The following is a 24,449-nucleotide window of genomic DNA, read 5'->3' as shown; positions in this document are numbered from 1 at the left end:
TACGTAGAGTCTCCTCTTCTTAGCATAGAGCAAGCCATTTTGCTCCCAAAATCTTCGTGTCTTGCCCTCCCGTGTAAGAGCAAGTAAGCTCTTAGCCATAGGATCATGTTGGAGGCCCTCTTTGATCAACTCTAAAAGTTCCCCCTCCGGTTGGCTAAGAGAAGCTAACTCCACCTTTCTACTAAGCGCATCAGCCACCTCGTTGGCCTTACCTGGCTTGTATTCGAAGACGAAGTCAAACTCTGCCAAGAAGTCTTGCCATCTAGCTTGCTTAGGACTTAACTTCTTTTGGGTTTGAAAGTAACTAGTGGCAACATTGTCTGTCTTCACCACAAACCGTGACCCAAGTAGGTAGTGTCGCCACGTCCTTAGGCAATGCACCACCGCGGTCATCTCCTTCTCATGGACTGTGTAGCGCCGCTCTGTCTCATTCAACTTACGGCTCTCATAGGCAATAGGGTGCCTTTCTTGCATCAACACCCCACCGATAGCAAAGTCAGATGCATCTGTGTGCACCTCAAATGGTTTGCCATAGTCGGGTAGGGTAAGCACTGGTTCCCCCATGACAGCCTTCTTTAAGTCCTCAAAGGCCTCTTTGCATGCGTCTGACCATAACCATGGTCGGTTCTTCTTTAGTAAGTCTGTAAGTGGAGCTGCCCTTCTTGAGTAACCTTGAATAAACCGCCGATAATAGTTAACTAAGCCAAGGAAAGACCTTAGCTCAGTCACTTTAGTTGGTGCCTCCCATTCTTGGATAGCTGCACCTTGCTCTCGTCCATTTGTAGGGTTCCACCTCTAATCTTGTGACCAAGGAACATCACTTCCTCTTGTGCAAATGCACATTTCTCCTTCTTGACATAGAGTTGATTGTCCCTTAATTCCTTGAATATGATCTTCAAGTGCTGAACGTGCTCCTCCAATGTGTTGCTATAGACGACGATGTCGTCTAAGTACACCACCACGAACTTATCGAGGTAGGGGTGGAAGATCTTGTTCATAAGGGTGCAAAATGTAGCCGGGGCATTCGTGAGTCCGAATGGCATCACCAAGAACTCGTATGAGCCATATCGCGTTGCACATGTTGTCTTTGGCTCATCACCTTCCACAATGCAGACTTAGTACTACCCCGATCGTAAGTCTAACTTGGTGAAGTACCTTGCCCCACCAAGTCTATCAAATAGATCTGCTATCAAAGGAATGGGATACTTATTCTTGATTGTTACCTTGTTCAATGCCCTGTAGTCGATGCATAGTCGAAGCGATCCATCATGCTTCCGTTGAAAAAGAACCGGGGCACCATAGGGAGCTTTAGAAGGGCGAATGAATCCCGCATCCAACAATTCCTTGAGTTGCTTCCTTAGCTCCTCCAGTTCTGGTGGTGACATTCTATATGGTGCCATTGCTAGTGGCTTGGCACCTGGCTCCAACTCAATGGCATGATCCACCTCCCTCCTAGGTGGAAGTCTCTTGGGCAACTCATTTGGCATTACATCCTTGAACTCTACGACCTTCTCGATTGGCTTGGGTAGCACCTTAGTTGGACCGTCTTCCTTAGGCTCTACGTGTAATATCCCGCTTCTTAAACCCGGTCTGATTTCGTGGTTGAACCGGTTTAACCATGTAGGAACCGAGCCAGAGGATGTTAGAGCGGGTTCCTTATGGGCTATGATGGCACGGGTGACCTTAAACACCGGCTGGCCCGACAAGTCCGAGCCAGTGCCAGAAGAGACGGGAGTGCCCAAACCGTGTACGTGCACCTACCATAAGGCTATGTACGGATAAAACAGGTATTATATCTGTATTTTAAGGTATATACGTATGCTACATTGTATGCTTGGGGTGGGGTTTGGGCCGAGGTCCGAGCCCGGTCAAAATCCCAAGTTTTGACTCTCGGGTGGGTATGGCAGGTGGGTACACCCACCCACCTGAGTGACCCATCCGACACTATTCACTTAATTAGGAATAGTATATAAGACTTTATGATTTCTTTTCTTTCCATTTATTACCCTCGTACGTTTGGTGAGAAAAGTAAAGAGGAGAGAGAAAAGAAAAGGAAGAAGAAGGAAGAGGAAGAAAGGAAGGATTTCGTGGCGCCGAAGCTAGATCTTGCCACTCCGGTGCCGGGAGAGTAATCTTCAACTCGAGATCTACAGTTGGAGGTAAGAAAAGTTGGGTTTTATGAACGTTCACCATACCCGAACTTTAAACCCTCGATTCGAGTGTGATTTCTTGAGATCTTGTAAATACCCTTTGAAATGATGAATCTAAGGTTTAATAGATGATTTATGTGTTGATCTTGAAGGATTTGAAGAGATATTGACAAGGTAGAAGGAGTATTGTGAGTTGGAAGTGATTTGGAGGGTTTGAAGTCATTCTTGAGCAAAGAAGGTAAGATGGTTCCCCTCACTTGAATCTAACTTAGATCTAAGCTAGAACCATCCTATAGGACTTTAAAGGTGTGAAGAATGGGTTGAGAAAAGCCCTATTTGGGTCCCCAAGGAATGGAGGAAGTTGAGAAGAAACTGGGGTTTTTCCGCCAAAACCGGCGGGTACAACCGGCGGGTCCCTACCCGCCTGAGAGCACCCACCTGAGAGGCAGGGGGTCCCTGGCCAAACCGGCGGGTAGGACCGGCGGGTCCTACCGGCGGGTCCATACCCGCCGGTCCAAACCGGCGGGTAGGACCGGTGGGTAGACAGCCCACCTGTCTGACCCACCTGAGTGGCCCCGAAGGTGATCCGTAGGTCCGATCGAGCCCAAATCGGACGTGTGACCTTCTTTCGACGTTCTAAACACGATTTTGACATCGGATTTCATTAACTTTGATTCTAAAATGGTGAAGTACTAACCCCGCTCAATTTTGTTAGGTTCACCAAAGTCTACCCGATTCGCTCCGGATCTCACCCGTACCGAGCGGGACTCCTTGTACGCTACAAGTGGAGAGTGGACGTTTGGCCTTGTTTCAAGGCATTTGTTTGGCATTCATATAACTCATGTCATCATGAATATGCTATATAGAATAGTCATTTCACACATTGATGTGCATATATGCTATGTTTACTTTTCAAATGCAAATTGAATGAGATGTTATATGTTGAATGTGGACATCATGTTGCATAATGCATTGATAGCCTAGATGCCGTGGTCGGCTTGGAAACGAATGCATTGGTGGCCCGTGGTATGGGACACGGAGGCACTATGCAGTCGTACTACATATAGGAGCATGCGGTATTAGGATTCTCACCATCCCGTGCTACGACCCTTCTCAACAGGGGTTAAGGTGTTGGGTTGCCACTTGGGGGGAAGCAGGGGTCGCGGTTGTCGGACACTGTGGCGGTTAGGCATTACGCCCGACGAGTCGTGTAGGACAGCCGGCAACCCCGGTGGTATTTCAAGAGGGCCAATCGTACTGCTTTTAAATTGCTGGAGTCAGCACTGTCATTTAATTTATTTACATTTCTGTTGAGAGCCGGTGGACGGCATTGTCTTTATTTTTCCGAGTACTCACGGTGGGCCTTCTCCAACTGCCCTATGGGCGTATCGCGGGAGGGAGTTCGCGGCTCGTACCTGGAGTATACGCGCACTGTGGTTGTAGTAGCACTAAAACCAAAGACTTAGTAATGTTGATTAGGTGTATGTGATTTAAAATGACTTGCATGGCATGTAGTGCATATGATGATGTGTGGACTGTTGTGTGTGGTCCACCTCTCTACTTATTGAGCTAGTGAGCTCATTCCACGTGTGCACCCCTTTTTAGATGATTTTGCAGGTCATGCATCTGAGGAGCATGGGGTGGGTCCCACAGTCGAGTTTCCTGAGGAGGACTGGTGGACCCCTGAGGAGTTTGAGCACGGCGTAGACTGCGCGTGTGAGAGCTGTGCTGCGGGACAGCAGTTCTGAGGCCGAGCTGAGCTCAACCTTGGAGGCCGTGCCGAGCTCCAGCCTTGATACCGAGCCGAGCTGTGTACTCTGATGACTTTAATGAATTCTTGTATATACTTGATATTTGAACTTTATTCTTTTGTGTATATATCATGCCTTCGGGCCCAAATGTATATAATTATTGTATTACCATTTGGGTATCAAGTATATGGGAATTATTTACAGGTAAAACTTAGTCTTCCGCTGATCTGATGAATTGATGTTAGTGTGTGTATGCTGTGGTGGAATACAATATCTGATGATCCTGGCAGGTTTGGGTTAACCGGTGTTAACTCGGTCACCGCTCCGGTTCAGGGTGAACGGGGTGTGACAAACGGTGGTATCAGAGCGTGATGCTCTGCTCCGCCTCACCGCATACCATTAGAATCCCGTAGATTCTATAATAGGAAAATGGGGTTGGGCTAATATAAAAGCTTTAAAGATTAAAAGTCAAAGAAAGGAAGTATAAAATGGGGTTATATTATAAGTTGCATTCATGGCATGCGTGAGTGTAGATAAAAGGTAATTAGGTGGTGCTATAACCTATAGAGTGCTATTTTGACGAAATTTCGGCAGCATAACGGCGTAAAGTGGGATTTCCAAAAATTTTACACAAAACCTGATAAACAACAGATAATAATATAACCAAGGGCCCAGATAGAAAAATCACATCACCACCTATGTAAACACCATAATAGTCCATTATCCAAAGATATTTCATTCCATAAATGAAATCAAGTTACATTGCAATTACAAGGAGTGAGAATAAATAAATGTACAATGTCTACAAAAAGAGCAAAATGGATAAATAGCTGGGTGGGCAAGCTAAGCCTCACTGGGCGTCGTCATCGTCGTCGATGATCACCACGTTCGCTGGAGGCCTGGAGTTAACATCGAAGCGGTGATCGTAATAATCGAACCTCGCGTTCACCACCTGTACCTCCCTCCGAAGCCGGCCATAGTCTGCTGAGATAGCATTGGCCCTGGTGTCCAAGTCCTGACCCAGCCTACGGAAGGAATCCTCCAAGGTGGTCTGCCTGGAGGCAATCTCGTCCAGCCGCCTCAGTATCTGGACCTGGCCATCCTGCAATGCCCGCATGGAGGCTGTCCTGTCCTCGTAGTCGTAGTCGCCACTCTCAGGTGGTGGGGCTGCAGCTCTGGAAGAACTAGGACCCGGACCTCTCGACTCCTGAGGCACCTCCTCAGGGATGCTGCCGCCCATCAGATCCTCCTCCTCGTCCTGAGGAACGTAGTCCTCGTCCTCCTCACTGGACTCCTCCTCCATGAGGACATCCTCTACAGGGGCAGCCCTCCTACCCCTACCTCTCTGAGCTCCCGATCTAGGAGGTGAATCCATGAGGGTATGGAGACCCATCTTCAAGAGGTTGCTCCGATCGAACCTATCAGCCGGAGTCTTCCCCTCCTCTCCGCTCAGATCCACCCCGAAGAACTCGAAGATCCTAGTGAGGATCCTGCCGTAGGGGAATCCTCCGTCCTCTGGGTGGGAAGCATGGTGCTCCATCGCTCTGAGGATGATATAGGGAAGGCACAAGTGCTCCCTGCCTCCCTCTGCGGCTGTGAAAATACAAAATGCTATGAAAGCCGCCATGAAACCTACCTGGTTCTGATGACCTCCTCTGGGGAGCAGGTTGAACTGGATCAACCGGGCGAAGAGACGGACCTCAGGGAAGAAAGATGTCTCGGACTCCGGGCGACTGCTGCTGCCGCATATGGTCTCGTAGATGAAGTCCGGTGTCTCCATGCTCATGAACGGTCCCTGAGGCCTACTCCTGGGGGACTGTAGTATCGGTGTCCCGCCGCCGATATGCCCAGTATGCTGGCCAAGGTGTCTACCGTCAGCTGGATATCCACTCCCTTCACCAGGCTGCTGATAGTGAGTTCCCCGTACTGATACGATACCTCCAGGTTGCAATAAAACCGACGGACGAGCTGCTCGTAGCACGGTCGGTCTACCTGAAGAATCGTGTCCCAGCCCAATGCTGAGAACCTCTCCTGAAGCTGGCCTTGTGGAAGTCCTCGACTACCACGGTCTTTTCCATCAACACTGGCCCCTTCAGGAAGTTGGGCCATTTGGCTGCGGCCTCTGCACTAGTGAAGTGCTCCTCATCGTAGTCTGAAGGGTCAGACTGAGCAGGTGCAGGTCTCCCTGTGCGATGAGCTGAAGTGCTGGTCTCCGCACTTTTCCGCTTAGAAGCGGTGGTCTTGCGTCGAACGCCAGAGGAAGATGGTCCTCTGCCGGTGCGTGAAGACATCCTGGCAATAAGTAAAGGAAGTTGGGTTAGTACAGTAATAAAAGACAGCAGCATTAAAGAAGGGAAATTCAAAATCCAATTTCTGCAAAATGGGAACGGCGACGATCTAGAAGGATGGGAAACTTATGATATGAAACATGGTGATGGCAACGCATGGAAACGTGCCAAAACAGTAAAATGACAGCAAAGGAGAGCATGAGCATACATGAATGGAAGGGTTCGGTCGATTCGCCAATGGATTGTAGAATGGAGTGAAGGCTTGAAACCCTAGGTCTAGAATGAAATGCCATAGTAATGGGATGATGGAATTGCAAGAATATGCCCAGATGGACTATGGAATTCGATGAGTACAATTATGGATGAAAATTTAGGAAACCAAGCCAAAATAGGGATTTTCATGGAAATACATGGGGATTTCAAGCATAATGGATGATTCAATGAAATCTAAATCATATCTAGCATAAAACAAGCGAAATGCATTACAAAGGAGTCATCAATTTGAGCAAAACAGTAAGGATTGAAGAAACCCCAAATTTGGGAACCTAGGGCACCAATTTGGGGTTTTCTCCAAATAGAGAGAGATAATTCCTATACGCTACCAATGAGCACAGTAGAATCATCATAAACACATGGAATGACTATTCTATGGTGAAAAATAGAGAAAGAAAGTCTAGAAAGTAAATCCTATTCAAGTATTTCACCCAATTTGAAATTCTGGAAAAAGGAGAAGAAGAGGAACTTACTTGGATGAAGACGAGTTGACTCTTCACTAGGGCGCCGTGTGGATGAGTGGAATCGCGGGTAGGAGCGCCGAGTAGACCCCCAAAATCGTCCAAGAGGGAAAGGAAGAAAGAGAGGGGAGAGGGTGAGAGCGACAGACAAAACAGGGCCTTTCTGGCCCTGTTCGTGTTTTATCTCGGGCAGGACCGCGGGTCAGACCGGCGGGTCCCTACCCGCCGGTGACACCCGCCGGTTTGGGGTGCTGGGACCGGCGGGTCAGACCGGGTCCCTACCCGCCGGTTCATCCCACCGGTTTGGACAGAGGGGAAAATTTTTAAAATTTTTAAAATTTTCCTTCTTGTCTTTTCCCTTCTTTTCTCCTATTATGAATTCATTGGTTTATGGTGGATATTAATCCTATGATCAATATGCTACGGTCAAGTGGGATCATTAGCATGTATGTTGTGAACTTTGCCTGTATCTTGGAATTGAGCTATGATTAATTACAGGCTATCATACACTACAACACCTCACCTAATGGCATATGATTGTGTGCCTAAATCAGTCTATGGTGTTTAACCAATATGGTGTGTGATATGTTCCAGGTACAAGGATACGATGGTACGTACTAGATCCGGTAGTAATGCCCGAGGTACCTCGCGGGGTCCTCGTCGGGTCGGTCGACCACAAAATCCTAGAGGGGCCCGTTCTGTGGGGCATACCTCGCCTCCACTACCTGCAGAGACCCATGGTCAGGGTGGGGCACATGGGGACCCACCTATGACTGCACTCCCGGACCCTCCACCGGTCATTACACCGGGAGATGTTGCTACAATAATTCAGCAGTCCCAACAAGCTTTCCAGCAACAAATGCTTCAGCAACAGCAAGCATTTATGACTGCCATCCAGCAACAGTTGGATTTTTCTCAACCGGGTCAACCTCCCCGGGTACACACTCCGCAGGACCCACCTGTCGGGTCGGGAACGGGACCACAAGTGGGTACACCTCCAATCCCACCATTCGGTATTCCTCAGCATGGGATGCCTCATCCTTATTCCTACTATCCTGCCTATGCTCCTAACTTCCCGGCTACGAGTAATACGTCAAGGGTGGTAGAGTCGTTCAAGAGGAACTTACCGCCGGTATTCTCTAAGGTGGGGAGTGATCCTCTAGAACCGGATCAATGGATCCAAGAATTGGAGAAGATATTTGAGGTGCTTGAGTGCACGGATGCCCAGAAGCTCATCTGTGCTGGGTTATAACTCAAGAAAGAGGCAAATTCGTGGTGGCAAGCTTCCAAGCCTATATTGATGGCTGCTCATCCAGAACCTACTTGGGAGCAGTTTAAGGAGTTGTTCTTGGATAACCATTATCCGCGCAGTTTCAGAGATCGGAAGGAGACTGAATTCATGGCCTTAACTCAAGGAGGTAAGACTGTCCTTGAGTATCAGCAACAGTTCGAAAGTTTACTCCATTTTGCCCCAAGGCATATGCGAACAGCTGAAGAGAAGGCACAAGGTTCCTAAAGGGCCTAAAAGCGTCTATTGGGTCGGTGCCTTGAAGTCTTGGATTTGACCGAATATGGCCAGATTGTACAGAAGGCCAAAACAATGGAAGATAAGCAAAAGGGTGAACAGTCCCTCACTCCTGGACTGTGGAAGAGATCAAATCCATTCCCAGATGTGGGGAATTCCTCCAAGGCATACCGTGGGTCATATAGTTCTGGGCCTATGTATAGGCAGCCCTATAGGCCATCTGGCTATCCTTCTAGGCCAGTTGGTGGTTCGGGTTCTACTTCTTTTCGCCCGAACACTAGTGTGGCTCCTACAGCTTCAAGGCCACCTCGACCTTCATCTGCATCGGGTCAAGTGCCGAGGGGCCCCGCTCCAGTTCTGACGTCTCAGATTCGTTGTTTCAATTGCCATTCCTATGGGCATTATGCGAAAGACTGTCGGTCCCGACCAGCCTTGCCCTCCAGTCAGCCCTCTGCTTACCGACCTCCCTTGCCTCGAGGCAGTCAACCGCAGGGAAGGATGTATGCCCTATCAGCCGAGGAAGCTGAGGCTAGTACAGAAGTTGTAGCAGGTACATTTTAAATTAAGAAGTTCATTATGATTAATATTGATGACCTGCTGAAATTATATACATTGTTATATTAGGTATCATACCCATATCGGGCATACCAGCCTATGTTTTATTTGATTCAGGAGCTACTCATTCATTCGCATCTAAGAGGTTTGTGGGGAAGCTTGGGATGTCACCCAGGATCCTAGACCATGGAATGATTGTTAGTATGCCTACTGGTAAAATTGCACAGTTGAAGGAAGTGTATGGGCCGTGCCCGGTGGAGATTAGTGGGAAGAACTTTGATGCGCAACTCATTAAATTCAATATGCAGAATTTTGATGTTATATTGGGTATGGATTGGTTGTCGGCTCATCGAGCTAATGTGATCTGTGCGGAAAGGCTGATTAAGGTGACAGATGTCGAAGGGAAAGAGTGGGTGTACCGAGCAGATACAATGAAAAGGGTGAGGAAGGTCCTCGTCTCCGCTCTCCAAGCGGTAAAGTTGCTAGAAAGTGGATGTCAGGGTTTCATAGCCTCGGTACTCGATGTTGATGCGAGAGTTACACCTCTAGAAGAAGTAAAGGTGGTTAAGGAGTTTCCTGATGTTTTCCCAGATGATCTGATGCATTTACCACCTGATAGAGAGTTGGAGTTTGCCATAGACTTGACTCCTGGAGCAGCTCCAGTATCTAAGGCTCCATATAGGATGGCACCAGCTGAATTGAAGGAGTTGCAGATGCAGTTGCAGGAACTATTGGAAAAGGGGTTTATTCGCCCAAGTGTTTCACCTTGGGGTGCCCCGGTGTTGTTTGTCAAGAAGAAGGATGGTAGTCTGCGTATGTGCATAGATTACCGGGAGTTGAATAAGCTAACCATTAAGAACCGGTATCCACTGCCACGCAGCGATGATTTATTTGATCAGTTGCAGGGAGCCAGGGTATTTTCGAAGATAGACCTTTGGTCCGGCTATTATCATCTCAAGATAAAGAGTAGTGATATACCCAAAACAGCATTTAGGACTCGATACGGTCATTATGAGTTCCTAGTGTTGTCCTTTGGGTTAACCAATGCACCGGCAGCATTTATGGATCTAATGAATCGAGTATTTCAGGATGTGCTCGACAAATGGGTAATTGTTTTTATTGACGATATCTTGATCTACTCCAAGACCGAGGAGGAGCACACTCAACACTTGAGAATGGTGTTACAGAGGTTGAGAGATCAATAGTTGTTTGCCAAGTACAGCAAGTGTGAATTCTGGCTTGAACAAGTTGGATTCCTGGGGCACGTAGTGTCTAAAGCTGGAATCGAAGTAGATCCTGCTAAGGTGAAAGCAGTAGTGGAATGGGAAAGTCCCAAGAATGTTATTGAAATTAGAAGCTTCTTGGGTTTGGCTGGATATTACCGGCGTTTCATCGAGAATTTTGCTCGGATCTCTGCACCAATGACCAAGTTGACTAAAAAGGGTGTGAAATTCGACTGGGCAGAAGAATGTGAGAAGAGCTTCCAGGAATTGAAAGAAAAGTTGGTGACTGCCCCGTGCTGACTATTCCTGAAGGCACAGGTGGAATGACGGTCTATACCGATGCTTCCAAAGTTGGGTTGGGTTGTGTTCTCATGCAACGCGGGAAGGTAATATCGTATGCATCCCGACAACTAAAGGAATATGAGAAGAATTCCCCCACTCATGACTTGGAACTAGCGGCAGTCATTTTTGCCCTTAAGATCTGGCGACACTATTTGTATGGGGAGAAGTGTGAGATATACAGTGACCACAAGAGCCTGAAATACTTCTTCACCCAGAAGGATTTGAATATGAGACAGAGAAGATGGTTGGAACTCATGAAGGATTATGACTGCGATATTCAGTATCATCCCGGCAAGGCTAATGTAGTGGCAGATGCATTGAGTCGGAAGACACAGACTGTGTCGCTTTCATGCTTAGCAGTCAGCTCACCACTTGTGCAAGAGGCGATGCTAATGGATGAGACCCTCTTGTATGAAGGGGCAACCCTAGAGCTTGAACCTCAACCAGAAAACCTTAAATGGTTGACGGTATCCTTATCGGCTCTACAGGTGCATCCGGCAATTAGGCAAGAGGTGATTGTGAAGCAACCTTTGGATCCTGAATTGCAGCGGATCAGGGTTAAGGTTCAAGACCAAACAATGAACGACCCAGATTTTACTTTAGCCAGTGATGGGGCATTGATGTTTCGAGACAGATTGTGTGTGCCTGATGATTTGGATATACAAGATAAGATAGTGAAAGAAGCACATAGCTCCGAGTACTCACTTCACCCAGGAAGTACCAAAATGTACAAAGACCTCAAACAGAGTTATTGGTGGCCAAGCATGAAAGTCACCATAGCTTTGTATGTGGCGACTTGTCTTACCTGCCAGAAGGTGAAAGCTGAGAGGCATCTACCTTATGGTACCCTTCAGCCACTCCCAGTACCAGAATGGAAGTGGGAAAGGATTACAGTGGATTTCGTCACCGGACTACCATGTACACCTAAGGGAATGGATGCGATATGGGTGATTGTGGATCGGCTTACCAAGACTGCTCATTTCATTCCTATCAAGACCAAGTTCTCCATGCTCAAACTAGCACAACTGTACATGGATAACATAGTGCGTTTACATGGAGTGCCAGTGAGCATTGTTTCAGATAGGGACCCAAGGTTCACTTCCAGATTTTGGAAAAGCTTGCAGCGTGCCTTGGGATCACAGCTGAATTTGAGTACAGCTTTTCACCCACAGACGGACGGTCAGTCAGAGCGAACCATACAGATATTAGAAGACATGCTCAGGGCGTGTGCAATGGAGATGAGTGGCAGCTGGGAAGAATATATACCTCTTATGGAGTTTGCATATAATAATAGTTACCAAGCTACAATTGGGATGGCTCCATATGAGGCGTTATATGGCAGAAAGTGCAGAACTCCTTTGTATTGGGATGAGGTAGGTGAACGTCGAATGTTAGGACCTGAGATGATCCAAATGACTTGTGACAAGGTCGACGTTATTAGGGAACGGATTAAAGCAGCTCAGTCCCGTCAAAAGAGCTATGCGGACACCCGCAGGAAGGAGATTGAATTTCAGCCAGGGGAAAAGGTATTTCTCAAGATCTCTCCTACTAAAGGTTTGCAAAGGTTTCACAGAAAGGGGAAGTTGAGTCCAAGATACATGGGACCATTTGAGATCTTGTCCCGGGTTGGCTCAGTAGCCTACATGCTTGCTCTGCCACCTTCGCTTGGAAATGTTCACAATGTATTCCATGTATCCATGCTGAAGAAGTACGTGCATGATCCATCTCATGTACTACCTGTGGAACCAGGGTACCTAGAGGCTGATATGACCTATACAGAGCAGCCAGCTGAAATTTTGGACCGTAAGGTGAAAACCCTTCGTAACCGCTCCATTTCCTATGTAAAGGTGCGATGGGCTGATCATTCACTTGAAGAAGCATCTTGGGAGGTAGAAGAAGAAATGCGAGCCAAGTACCCTCATCTTTTTGATCAACCAGGTACGCAATTTCGAGGACGAAATTTTTCAGAAGGGGGGGGTAATGTAATATCCCACTTCTTAAACCCGGTCTGATTTCGCGGTTGAACCGGTTTAACCATGCAGGAACTGAGCCAGAGGAGGTTAGAGCGGGTTCCTTATGGACTATGATGGCACGGGTGACCTTAAACACCGGCTGGCCCGACAAGTCCGAGCCGGTGCCAGAAGAGACGGGAGTACCCAAACCGTGTACGTGCACCTACCATAAGTCTATGTACGGATAGTACAGGTATTATATCCATATTTTAAGGTTATATACGTATGCTACATTGTATGCTTGGGGTAGGGTCCGAGCCGAGGTCCGAGCCCGGTCAAAATCCCAAGTTTTGACTCTCGGGTGGGTATGACAGGTGGGTACACCTACCCACCTGAGTGACCCATCCATCACTATTCACTTAAGTAGGAATAGTATATAAGGCTTTATGACTTCTTTTCTTTCCATTTATTACCCCCATACGTTTGGTGAGAAAAGTAAAGAGGAGAGAGAAAAAGAAAGGGAAGAAGAAAGGAAGAGGAAGAAAGGGAGGATTTCAGTGGCGCCGAAGCTCGATCTTGCCATTCCGGTGCCGGGAGAGTAATCTTCAACTCGAGATCTACAGTTGGAGGTAAGAAAAGTTGGGTTCTATGAACATTCACCATACCCACTTTTTAAACCCTTGATTCGGGTATGGTTTCTTAAGATCTTGTAGACACCCTTTGAAATGATGAATCTAAGGTTTAATAGATGATTTATGTGTTGATCTTGAAGGATTTGAAGAGATATTGACAAGGTAGAAGGAGCATTGTGAGTTGGAAGTGATTTGGAGGGTTTGAAGTCATTTTTGAGCAAAGAAGGTAAGATGGTTCCCCTCACTCGAATCTAACTTAGATCTAAGCTAGAACCATCCTATAGGACTTTAAAGGTGTGAAGAATGGGTTGAGAAAAGCCCTATTTGGGTCCCCAAGGAATGGAGGAAGTTGAGAAGAAACTGGGGTTTTTCCGCCAAAATTGGCGGGTAGGACCGGTGGGTAGACAACCCACCTGAGACACCCACCTGAGAGGACCAGGGGGGTTCTGGCCAAACCGGTGGGTAGACAACCCACCTGAGTGACCCACCTGAGTGGCCAGAATGTGATTTTTGGGTCCGATCGAGCCCAAATCGGACGTGGGACCTTCTTTCGACGTTCTAAACACGATTTTGACGTCGGATTTCATTAATTTTGATTCTAAAATGGTGAAGTACTAACCCCTCTCAATTTTGTTAGGTTCACCAAAGCCTACCCGTTTCGCTCCGGATCTCACCCGTACCGAGCGGGAATCCTTGTACGCTACAGGTAAGTGGAGAGAGGACGTTTGGCCTTGTTTCAAGGCATTTGTTTGGCATTCATATAACTATATCTAATCTAGTCATGTCATCATGAATATGCTATATAGATTAGTCATTCTTCGCATTGATGTGCATTTATGCTATGTTTACTTTTCAAATACAAATCGAATGTGATGTTATATGTTGAATGTGGACATCATGTTGCATAATGCATTGATAGATTAGATACCGTGGTCGGCTTGGAAACGAATGCATTGGTGGCCCGTGGTATGGGACACGGAGGCACTATGCAGTCGTACTGCATATAGGAGCATGTGGTATTAGGATTCTCACCATCCCGTGCTACGACCCTTCCCAACAGGGGTTAAGGTGTTGGGTTGCCATTTGGGGGGAAGCAGGGGTCGCGGTTGTCGGACACTGTGGCGGTTAGGCATTACACCCGGCGAGTCGCGTAGGATAGCCGGCAACCCCGGTGGTATTTCAAGAGGGCCAATCGTACTGCTTTTAAATTGCTGGAGTCAGCACTGTCATTTAATTTATTTACATTTCTGTTGAGAGCCGGTGGATGGCATTGTCTTTATTTTTCCGAGTACTCACGGTGGGCCTTCTCCAACAGCCCTATGGGCGTATCGCGGGAGGGAGTTCGCGGCTCGTACCCGGAGTATACGCGCACTGTGGTTGTAGTAGCACTAAAACCAAAGACTTAGTAATGTTGATTAGGTGTATGTGATTAAAATGACTTGCATGGCATGTAGTGCATATGATGTGTTGTGATGTGTGGACTGTTGTGTGTGGTCCACCTCTCTACTTACTGAGTTAGTGAGCTCATTCCACGTGTACACCCCTTTTTAGATGATTTTGCAGGTCATGCATCTGAGGAGCTTGGGGTGGGTCCCGCAGTCGAGTTTCCTGATGAGGACTGGTGGACCCCTGATGAGTTTGAGCACGACGTAGGCTATGCGTGTGAGAGCTGTGCTGCAGGACAGCAGTTCTGAGGCCGAGCTGAGCTCCAGCCTTGAGATCGAGCCGAGCTGTGTACTCTGATGATTTTGATAAATTCATGTATATATACTTGATATTTGAACTTCATTCTTTTTGTGTATATATCATGCCTTCGGGCCCAAATGTATATAATTATGGTATTATCATTTGGGTATCGAGTATATGGAAATTATTTACAGGTAAAACTTAGTCTTCCGCTGATCTGATGAATTGATGTTAGTGTATGTATGCTCTGGTGGAATACAGTATCTGATGATCCTGGCAAGTTTGGGTTAACCGGTGTTAACTCGGTCACCGCTCCGGTTCAGGGTGAACGGGGTGTGACAATTTTTGTTTTATATTTTAGCGTAACGAGGACCTAGAGAAAAGCTTTCAAATCGTATCAAAATGTTTGACTTCACCCATAAAAAAGCCTAGATGTTCAATGGATGACGAGTCCGTGGAAAAGTTGATATGTTATTAAATAGAGCACAAGTGTTGATATTGATCTTTTGTTTCTCTAACTATTTGATTAATCTTTTATTTAATTATTTATCATTATAGTTTGTGATTGCTTATGAAATCATAGTCTATTTTATATTTTCTTGTTTTATTTCACCTATAGCAAAAAATGTAGCGTGAACTAAGTTTGCAACTTGAAGAAATGTAACAAGACAACGATGTTATTGATGAAACCTTCACCAAAGTAATGAGACATGATAAACGTGGGTATGCGCGTATGTTTGAGCCTGGAGTAACCCCAAAATAAGTGTTTGGCTTAGAAAGACTACACACTTAGAGGCAAGGACAACATATTTCAGAATTAAGATTAGAGAATAACCAATTGAAAGAGTAGATTTCTCAACAGGGTGTGGAGATGAATGAGATGAAGTCTCAAATAGCTATGCTTATGTAATTCATGACATTATTTCAATATTCTCAAGGATAGGTATAATGTATACTTTAATTTCTATACATTCATAATTGAGTTATCTATATATTATATCTTTGGTGGATGTATCTTCATAATCATAATGATTCCATGTGTAACAATCTATGATCTGTGTGTTAATGATTGATGTGTCATGCTCCATTGTAGTGACAGTCTAGAGTTTATTTTTTGACTCTGTATATATAGATGATGGTGGTTGGATGAGGTATAACATAAGGGTATAGGGAGAGGAGACAAACTTCTTAGACAACCTTACACTAAGACTTTGTCTTAATTTCTTGAAGGAACCTTCACCTTTAAACATTAGGAAGAACACCAACAAAAATAATGCAAGTTCTCAATAAATTTATTCTTTGTTCATTCTTTGCCATTGCAAAGTTGTCACACTCCATTTGCACAGAATTGAGCTAGTGATCGAGTTAACACCGGTTAACTCACAAACCTACCAGGATCAACAATTCAGTATCTGCAATACAACATACATTTACTAATCTAGGAATAGACCTATATTTTCAGCGGAAGACCTGTTCATAACAATACCTATAGATTTTTCCCAAATACTTGATACCCAAATTAAGTTATAAAGGTTACATACATTTGGGCCCGAATGCATGATATATATACAAAATACAACAATTTAAGCATCAAATAACAAAAAGGAAGTACATCAAAAGAATAAAAAAGAATCACTCAGGAGTCACAGCTGCCATGCAGCACAATCCTCTCACGTGCAATCGGCACCATGCTCGAACTCATCAGGGACCCACCAATCCTCAGATGGAAACTCCACAGAGGGCCCCGGCTCCTGATCATCAAGTGGGTAACCTGTAAAATCACCTAAAAAGAGTAATGCACGTGGGATGAGCTCACTAGTCCAGTAAGTGGAAAGGAAGACCACACAAGATAAATCACACAAATAATCACCAAACAAATGTACTTATATGCAATTCATTTTAACCGTATTAGCCTAACAACAGTACTAGGTCATAGGTTTTTTGTGCTACTCATAACCACAGTGTGCGTATGCCCCAAGTACGAGCCACGAACCCCATCCCACGATACGCCTATAGGGTTATCGGAGAAGGCCCACCGTTGGTACCAAAATTTAAAATGTAAGCCGGCTCTCGACAAATTTAAATGACAGAAAGTAAATGGGTGACTCCACCTGAAATAAAAGCAGTACGATCAGCCCTCTGAATATATCACCGGGGTTATCGACTATCCTAGCGATCAACCGCGTGTACTTCTAACCACTGTAGGAGTTCAACAACCGCATCCCGATGCTTCTCTCCAATGATCCCCCAACATGTAAACCCATGTTGGGAAGGATCTTAGCACAAGGGTAAATCACATCCTAGCCACATGCCTCTACATGAGCATAGTACGATTACACGATGGCATCGCGTCCCATACCACGTACCACCATGCACTCATTTTCAAGCCGACTACAACATCTAATCTAGCATATATGTCATGTCCAAATGAAACTCTTCCATCACATACATCAAGACATAAATGATATTCATCATAAAGCAAAGCATAACATATTATGTAATTGCACATACAATGCGTGATATGACATATGTGATGTCTAGTCTACACACAAGTAATATGATGATATGGCTAGGCTAACACATGTTAAATGATGCATAACATTTTGAATTTAAATTAGAGTCTATTCCTCACTTAATTATATATGTACACGGTGCGTGTACCTGGTACGAAAAAGATCCGATGTGTGGATACGCGTATATTGAGTGTAACTTATCATTAACATAATGATTTATCATTTCACTATTTTGGGGTCAAAATCATCATGTTTGAACATTAAAATTAGGTTTAGATGGGGGTTACCCATCAAGTTTGGACAAATTGTGACAATTCTAGAAAGACAGGTGGGCTAGAGTCAAAGACCGGTGGGCTAAGTAGCCTGTCGATTTCAGCCCGCCAGTTACTCCAAAGCCTAAAGTCTGAGTTCTAGAAACTCAAGTGGACTAAAACCAGAAGATTGATGGGCTAAGTAGCCCACTGATTTCAGCCCGTCGGTTACTCCATAGCTTAAAATCTGAGTTCTAAGAACTCAGGTGGGCTAAAACCAGAAGACAGGTGGGGTAAAAATACCCTCTAGTCTTTGAACAAAAAATTTTCCAACATCATTCCCGATTTTCCTTTAGATTAGGGAACTTGCTTGGGGATGATCCGGCGACTCGAATCACTTGTCTAAGGTCAAACCATATACCCTCAACCTAGATCTAAGATCAAATCAAAAGAAAAGGGAGATTATTACCTCATCTTCAAGAACACTAATGAAACCCCAAATTTCACTTCTTTTACTCAAGAACTTCCAAATACTTTAGATCTTCACCAATACTCCTTTCAAATCCTTCAAAATCATTATACATACTTCCATTAGACCTTAGATTTGATTATCCAAGTAGGATTAGCAAAATCTAAGTGAGTTTCTTTCCCAAAAATCAAAAAGAGGGTTTAAGGATGGAGTTTTCCTAAGAATCATTGGAATGTGTGCAACTCCTACCTCAAATCGAAGACCTCAACGAGTTGATCATAAATCTGGGCTCGAAACTCCAAGACCCAACTCCAGTGAAGCTCTATGGTTAACTTCCCCTTCTTCTTCTTTCTTCTCCTTCCTCTTTTTCCTTCTTCTTCTTTTTCTCTCTTCTTTACTCTCCCACCGACCAACTAACATTGATGCGGGAAAAGACAATTAATGTCTCTCCTTTTATACCTGGGCCCCCAAAATATCTTCTAAATCTCAGGTGTGCTAAATCTCAGGTGGGCTAATTCAGGTGGGTATATCTTAGGTGGGTTAAATCTCAGGTGGGCTATCTCAGGTGGGTATATCTCAGGTGGGTTAAATCTCAAGTGGGCTAACTCAGGTGGGTATATCTCATGTGGGCTCAATGGGAATAAACTCTCACATACTATTAGATTACGTTGGCATCCACAAATACAAGTACATATCTTTACTTCTTGTATATGGCCTCGTGGTGCGTGCAAGTACAAGGTTTGGGTGCACGTATTACACTTGGTACCCACTCGGTCGTGTCAGGCCAACTCGAGTTCAAAGTCACCCTTGCTACCATATTCCATATGGTACATGTGTCGGTTATCTCCAGTTCAGCCCCTATATGATCAAACCAAGTCAATGCGGTTAATTAGACTGGGTTTAGAAAGTAGGGTATCACAAAAGTAACACAAAAAAATATTTATTTTAAAAATGTGATCTTATAAGTGTTACATTGAGAAATTAAGTTGATAATAACATTGTAATATTAGATGAAACTGACCATCTTAATGAACACAAATAGTTTGACAACTTTTAATAATCTCTTTTGCTTTGTTTTTTAGTCAAATTTTATTAACTAAAAAGCTTTAAATTTTTCATTTTATTTTATTTCTTTATGTTTTTTATTATATTTTGGTATGATAGGATGTTTGAAAAGTACATCATTAAAAGGATGATAGAGAATTATTTTCATTTGTAAAGGGCAATACTCAATACTATGAGCTAATTATGTGTTTGAATGTCCAAACAAAGGAGTATAATGAGATGTCAATAAAATTTCATGAAATAATAAATCTTTTTGTTTATATTTTTTATTTCATGATTTTAACAATGAGAAAAGTATGCCATTTTTATTTTCTTAGTATTCAAGCATAACATAAGTTAATTATTCTATATTGCAAGATATTATTAAATCTAATGCGGCAAGACCAGACTATGAAAGATAGTGAAGAAATCCTTTGGAGGAGTATGCAACACAAACCCAATCGATGAAAAATGCAAAGTCTGAAGTTTGATGTATTGATTGTAGGAATTTTTTTAAAGTGGAATGAAAACAATGACTTTTTATTTATAATTATAAGATTTTTTTAAAGAGAAATGAAAGCAATGAATTTTTAATTATGATTGTAAGACTTTTTGGAAGTTGAATGAAAGTAATGTATTCTTATATGGATGCCTAGGATGATCTCATTTTCTGAATTGGACAATGTATATTGATGTAATTACAGGAACAATTTACAGATAATATGTAAAATTTACTAATATAAATATTTTATTTTATATTTGGCGACGGGTTTTATTATACCATTGTTATAAATAAATTATTATTAGGCTTAGGCGATCGATAATAACCGTTGGCATATACATTTTTTGCGATTGATTTTTATATACTGTTGCTATAAATAAATTTCATCTATTATTTATATAGTTATAGGTGATGGCATTTGCTGTCACTAAAAATATATTTGGCGACGGAAAATATAATTCTGTCGCTAATAATATTTTTCCCAACCACCCATCTTTTTCCATCGCCTATTTTTAGCTGCGGCAGTATAGGCGACGGAATTGACGACAAAAAACAATCGACTAGCAACAAATAATTTATCCATTATAGTCTTGATTTTGAGTGTGGATAGCCTCCGTAAGAGAGGCAATTAGTTAGCACATGAGCAACTTTTTTTTTGACAGATAGGAAGGGAAAATAGATAACAGTCAGGAGGCTCGAAATCAAGACCTCCTGGTGAGCATGGACTTTTTGTGCACCACAGCTCACCATCAGTGCTACATAGTTGTTGTTAGCACATGAGCAACTAGTCTTGGCAAACCCATGCTTGGTATGCTAGATTCAGAACAATAGCAGCAGAAGAGTCTTCGATTGTAGCAGCGGAGCCTGCAAGTGTGGCAGGTGGCAGATGAAGGAGCCATTGATAAGGCCATAAACATCATAGCTTTTGAGCAACGGCATGAGTTGCTAACGCCACAGAAGGTAGTTCATGCAATTGAACTTAATTGAAATAAAATTGTTGAATGAAGAAGGGAAAATGCTACTAAGGTGAGCAGGTATTAGAATATTATACCCAACCAATGAGGGGCAGAGCAGAACGGATTCCATTGTCAATGTGGCTGTCAAAAGCCCAAGTTGTTAGGATAAGACTTGGTTAAATTAGTGATGTCAGCTAGTTATAATCAGGTCTAGCTGAGGCAATAACGTACAGCTTAGTCTGCAAACTTTTAGGCCCAGTAGAAGATGTAATATCTAATATGTTTATTGAATATGAAATGGGCCTCTGGCACTATAACAAGAGATAGCTCAGCCCACATAAGTTCAAATATTTATTTTTGGGGAATTTACTATCACTCCCCTGGCCTATATTTATTAAAACTCTTCAATTTTTTTTTATGCTCCTTTGCATTTTTATTTTTACATCTCTTTTTCCACTGCTCTTATAAATACCCAAATTACCCTTCCTTTTCACCTGTAACTTATTACACTTTTTTCAAATTGGCTGGTTCAAACTTTGAGTTCCTCTGGTTTAATGATCTTCTTGCCCACCAAAAAAGGACAAAAACAAAATAAAAATAAAAGAAGATGAGGAAGTGCAAGAGAGCATGGTGCCCGCAATGTAAAATACAGATAAGTAAGAGGCATTCTAAATCTCTACTAAAACAAAAAGTAGAAATGGAGCGAGAAGACCCACCAGATCCAATAAACGAAAGATCCACTTTAGTACTTCGAGCTCCCACCCCCACCTCAAATTAAAGGGAAAACCTAAAACTGTACAGGCAATGTCATGCGTTGTCAGAATAACATCCCCATGCAATTATTTAGTCAAGAAAATCTTATGATAAACACCATATTAGATGATCGAATCAGGCACCGAAAAACATGAATCGGACGATCATGCATCCCAATGGAAAACATTTATCAAATCCAAAATAGAGAACTCTAGATCTCCCAAAATCTCATTTGAGACTAGATCCCTCAAACCAATTCAGATGGCCAAAAAATGGATAATAATTAGAAAAATAACATTAGATTGCGTAACCAATCTTCCAGGCATAGGTCATCTGATTAAATTCCCTCTGTACTCTTCATTGGTATCTGTTTGAACCAGTCAATTTGAAAAAAAATGTAATATATTACAGATGAAAAGGAAGGGTAATCTGAGTATTTAAAAAGAGGAGGGGAGAAAGAGATGTAAAATTCAAAATAGAAAAAAAGTAAAAGATTGAGGAGTTTTAATAAATATAGGTCAAGTGTAAGGACGTGATAGTAAATTTCCCTTTATTTTTTTTGGTAGAAAATTCAAACATTTACATAGCATAATAGACTTGTAACCAAGAGGAAGACCCAAACTAAGATAAATCCTCAATAAATCCAAATAAAAGAGGAAAACAAACGTCACAGCAGAGATATGTAATCAGAAGAACTAAAGATCGATGACAATAAATCTTTATCTATATCTCTTAGACATAAGAGAGAGAGGGAGGTTATGTAGTAGGGGATTTATTGAAGAGGGCTTGGAACTTCTCCATTTCCTTGAATGGAAGAGTCACTAAAATGTTCACCCCATCACCACTGGTAGGCCCCTCAATGTCTGGGAAGAACACTATAATGTTCTTCCTGTGACGTACCATAGGACAACTGTACTTGGGTCTTCCCCTAGGGTAGTCCATGCTAGAGAACCCTAATTTCCTCCATGATGATATGAGGATATCACCATATGGGACTCTCTTACTCAATTCTCCACAATCAATAGCAGATCTAATGTACTCATCACTCATTCTTGTGGCTCCCTCTGAGACTAGCTCCACTACGTGGCCGATTGAAGCCACTTCCAGTTCCCTGATGGTCGCGCTGGCGTATGCGGCTAAGACACTATTTCCAGTGTAAGATAGAGGGAGTGGTGGACAAAGTCTCGATCGTATATCCACTGCATAAAGGAGACTTGAAGTTTTCTCTAGCTTTCCTCTTATGTCACCTGGAAGGGCATGCATGAGATGGAATGTGTCACTTTACAATATCCTCTATCCAGACTTTCGGATTCAAACTTTATGATCCTAACTTGATATAACATTTATAGGGAAATGTTTCCTCTCAGGGAGTATGGCTCCATAGAGTGTGAGGCGGCAATCATTTTTCATTTTATGGGGATAGCGGGGGTAGGGTAGTCTTTTCTCCACCCCTATGTTTGGGCGTAGGGGTGTGTGCGATGAAGCTGCATTCTTTTCCCATAATAAATATCTATATCTAACTCTATGTTCAAGACCCATTAAAATTGTCTAAGAAACAGATCCAGATCCAAGATCCATCATAGAAGATATATAACTACTATTAAATGGGAGAAAGAACGCCACCCACTTGCTTTCCCCACTCCCAGAAACATGGAGAAGTGAGGGTGGATTGTGAAAATATGCTCCTATCCCGACCTCCACTTTTTCATGTGTTAAGGTGTGAAGAATGCAAGGACCCGACTCCTCTCCTGAGTGCCCATTGTCCAGGTCTTGCCCATAGCTACTTGAGCGAGCGCCACGTGTCCAGGCGAGGATCCAGAATGCAAACGGGTAGTTTTTGGGATCTTCCCACTACAAAATAAAAAGGCTCTTTAGGGGCGGATTTAAGGGCGGTTTTTTTCGTCCACCCCTAAACATATGGTTTTAGAGGCGGTTTTATTTATCTTGCCCATAGCTACTTGAGCGAGCGCCACGTGTCCAGGCGAGGATCCAGAATGCAAACGGGTAGTTTTTGGGATCTTCCCACTACAAAATAAAAAGGCTCTTTAGGGGCGGATTTAAGGGCGGTTTTTTTCGTCCACCCCTAAACATATGGTTTTAGAGGCGGTTTTATTTATCTTGCCCATAGCTACTTGAGCGAGCGCCACGTGTCCAGGCGAGGATCCAGAATGCAAACGGGTAGTTTTTGGGATCTTCCCACTACAAAATAAAAAGGCTCTTTAGGGGTGGATTTAATAGGGACACTATTTTGTATCCGCCCCAATCATGATCAATTTTCACATAAAAATCATATCATATAGGGGGTGTTTTTTAGGGGCGATTGTTTATCCGCCACTGTATAAAAGGTGTTATTTAGGGGCGGTTTTATTTATTGGCCTCTAAATGTGATACAATAGAGGCGGTTTTATTTGTTAGCCTATAAAGTTGATACAATAGGGGTGGTATTTTTTGTGTCATAAATTGTCGCTAAAGAATACACGATAGGGGCACTTTTATTTTCGCCCTGATAACTGTTTCATTAGAATGGAATTTGGAAGTTCAGCACTCTATTTTCCTTGGGTCGCGGTTTTTTCATCATGACACTTTTCACATTATCGTACGTAGATCGGAGATTTTTATAAATTGTCGCTAAAGAATACACGATAGGGGCACTTTTATTTTCGCCCTGATAACTGTTTCATTAGAATGGAATTTGGAAGTTCAGCACTCTATTTTCCTTGGCTCGCGCTTTTTTCCTAATTCCGCGCTCTGTCTTCTCTTCTATCATGAAACCTATCACCATCATCTTTCGCTTCTTCTAAACCCTAACTTTACCCCATTTTGTTATTACCTTATAGCTAAGGATTAAAGTATCGGTATCGGTCGCCGTATCGGTCGATCAAAATTAAGATACGTATCGGAGGGTATCGTATCGTATCGGAGATACACTAAAGATACGCACATAAATGGATATGGAACACATTTTTATACACTTTTGCATGAAAAAAAATAATTAAAAAAAGCTATATATAACATGTAGAATGCATAAATACTTAAGTAGAGGGTATCGTATTGATAGACAAATATATTGAGTTGAAAATGTTCAAAATGATGAGGTTTGAGTTTCTTATAGTTTTTTCTTTC

Source organism: Macadamia integrifolia, chromosome 10 (assembly GCF_013358625.1).
Source record: "Macadamia integrifolia cultivar HAES 741 chromosome 10, SCU_Mint_v3, whole genome shotgun sequence".
NCBI classification, from domain to species: domain Eukaryota; kingdom Viridiplantae; phylum Streptophyta; class Magnoliopsida; order Proteales; family Proteaceae; genus Macadamia; species Macadamia integrifolia.
The sequence above is the reverse complement of the archived record's forward strand: the minus strand, read 5'-3'. Positions refer to the sequence as shown.